General features: G+C 36.7%; 1 protein-coding gene across 6 annotated transcripts in view; it reads right to left on the reverse strand.

The window, feature by feature from the left end:
• The window catches only part of Ncoa1 (nuclear receptor coactivator 1), a 234,321-nt gene that overhangs the window by 107,565 nt on the left and 124,051 nt on the right, over positions 1–2,705 (reverse strand). The window lies entirely within an intron of this gene.

Consider the following 2,705-nt stretch of genomic DNA (forward strand, 5'->3'; position numbering starts at 1 on the left):
AGGATTGGTAAAAATCCTTTCCCAATCTGTTGGTGGCCTTTTTGTCTTATTGACAGTGTCTTTTGCTTTACAGAAGCTTTGCAATTTTATGAGGTCCCATTTGTCAATTCTTGATCTAACAGCACAAGCCATTGATGTTCTGTTTAGGAATTTTTCCTCTGTGACCATATCTTCAAGGTTTTTCCCCACTTTTTCCTCTATTAATTTCAGTGTCTCTGGTTTTATGTGGAGTTCTTTGATCCACTTAGACTTGAGCTTTGTGCAAGGAGATAAGAATGGGTCAATTCGCAGTCTTCTACATGATAACTCCAGTTGATCCAGCACCGTTTGTTGAAAATGCTATGTTTTTTTCCACTGGATGGTTTTAGCTCCCTTGTCAAAGATCAAGTGAACATAGGTGTGTGGATTCATTTCTGGGTCTTCAATTCTATTCCACTGGTCTACTTGTCTGTCACTGTACCAGTACCATGCAGTTTTGTTTTTGTTTATTTTTTGTTTTTTTTTAATCACAATTTCTCTGTAGTACAGCTTAAATGTCAGGCATGGTGATTCCACCAGAGGTTCTTTTATTGTTGAGAATAGTTTTTGCTATTCTAGGTTTTTTATTATTCCAGATGAATTTGCAAATTGTCCTTTCTAACTCAGTGAAGAATTGAGTTGGAGTTTTGTTGGGGATTGCATTGAATCTGTAGATTGCTTTCAGCAGGATAGACATTTTTACTATATTAATCCTGCCAATCCATGAGCATGGGAGATCTTTCCATCTTCTGAGATCTTCAATTTCTTTCTTGAGACTTGAAGTTCTTATCATACAGATCTTTCACTTCCTTAGTTAAAGTCACACCAAGGTATTTTATAATATTTGTGACTATTGTGAAGGGTGTTGTTTCCCTAATTTATTTCTCAGTCCATTTATCCTTTGTGTAGAGAAAGGCCATTGATTTGTTTGAATTAATTTTATATTCAGCTACTACACTGAAGCTGTTTATAAGGTTTAGTAGTTCTCTGGTGGAATTTTTGGGGTCACTTATAAATACTATCATATCATCTGCAAATAGTGATATTTTGACTTCTTCCTTTCCAATTTGTATCCCCTTGATGTCCTATTGTTGTCAAATTGCTCTGGCTAGAACTTCAAGTACTATATTGAATAGATAGGGAGAAAGTGAGCAGCCTTGTCTAGTCCCTGATTTTAGTGGGATTGCTTCAAGTTTCTCTCGATTTAGTTTGATGTTGGCTACTGGTATGGGCCTTGAATTCCTGGTCTTTCCAAGACTTTTATCATGAAGGGGTGTTNTCTTGGATTCGGTTTTACAAGGATTTTATTGAGTATTTTTGCATCTATATTCATAAGGAAAATTGGTCTGAAGTTCTCTTTCTTTGTTGGATCTTTGTGTGGTTTAGGTATCAGAGTAATTGTGGCTTCATAGAATGAATTGGGTAGAGTACCTTCTGTTTCTGTTTTGTGGAATAGTTTGAGAAGAGTTGGAATTAGGTCTTTGAAGGTCTGATAGAACTCTGCACTAAACTACCATCTGGTCCTGGGCTTTTTTTTTGGTTGGGAGACTATTGATGACTGCCTCTATTTGGGAAATAGGACTGTTTAGATCGTTAATCTAATCCTGATTTAACTTTGGTATCTGGTATCTGTCTAGGAAGTTGTCCATTTCATCCAGGTTTTCTAGTTTTGTTGAGTATAGCCTTTTGTAGTAGGATCTGATGATGTTTTGGATTTCTTCAGGTTCTGTTGTTACGTCTTCTTTTTCATTTTTGATTTTGTTAATTAAGATGCTGTCCCTATCCCCTCTAGTGAGTCTGGATAAGGGTTTATCTATCTTGATTTTCTCAAAGAACCAGCTCCTGGTTTGGTTGATTCTCTGAATAGTCTTTTTGTTTCCACTTGATTGATTTCAGCCCTGAGTTTGATTATTTCCTGCCTTCTCCTCCTCTTGGGTGAATTTGCTTCCTGTAGTTCTAGAGCATCTAGGTGGGTTGTCAGGCTGCTAGTGTGTGTTCTCCCTAGCTTCTTTTGGAGGCACTCAGAGCTATGAGTTTTCCTCTTAGGACTGCTTTCCATGTGTCCCATAAGTTTGGGTATATTGTGGCTTCATTTTCACTAAACTCTAAAAAGTCTTTAATTTCTTTATTTCATCCTTGACCAAGGAATCATTGAGTAGAGTGTAGTTCAGTTTCCACATGAATGTTTCCTTTCTATTATCTATGTTGTTATTGAAGATCAGCCTTAGTCCATGGTGATCAGATAGGATGNNTGGGATAATTTCAATATTTTTGTATCTGTTGAGGCCTTTTTTGTGACCAATTATATGGTCAATTTTGGAGGAGGTACCATGTGGCACTGAGAAGAAGGTATATCCTTTTGTTTTAGGATAGAATGCTCTGTAGATATCTATTAAATCCATTTGTTTCATAACTTCGGTTAGTGCCCATGTGTCTTTGATTAGTTTCTGTTTCTAGGATCTGTCCATTGATGAGAGTGGGGTGTTGAAGTCTCCCACTATTGTGTGTTTTGAGCTTTAGTAAAGTTTCTTTAATAAATGTGGCTGCCCTTGTATTTGGAGCATAGATATTCAGAATTGAGAGTTCATCTTGGAAGATTTTACCTTTGATGAGTATGAAGTGCCCCTCCTTGTCTTTTTTGATAACTTTGGGTTGGAAGTCAATTTTATTCGATATTAGAATGGCTA

The sequence above is a fragment of the Mus caroli genome, chromosome 12, assembly GCF_900094665.2.
Source record: "Mus caroli chromosome 12, CAROLI_EIJ_v1.1, whole genome shotgun sequence".
Classification (NCBI taxonomy): Eukaryota; Metazoa; Chordata; class Mammalia; order Rodentia; family Muridae; genus Mus; species Mus caroli.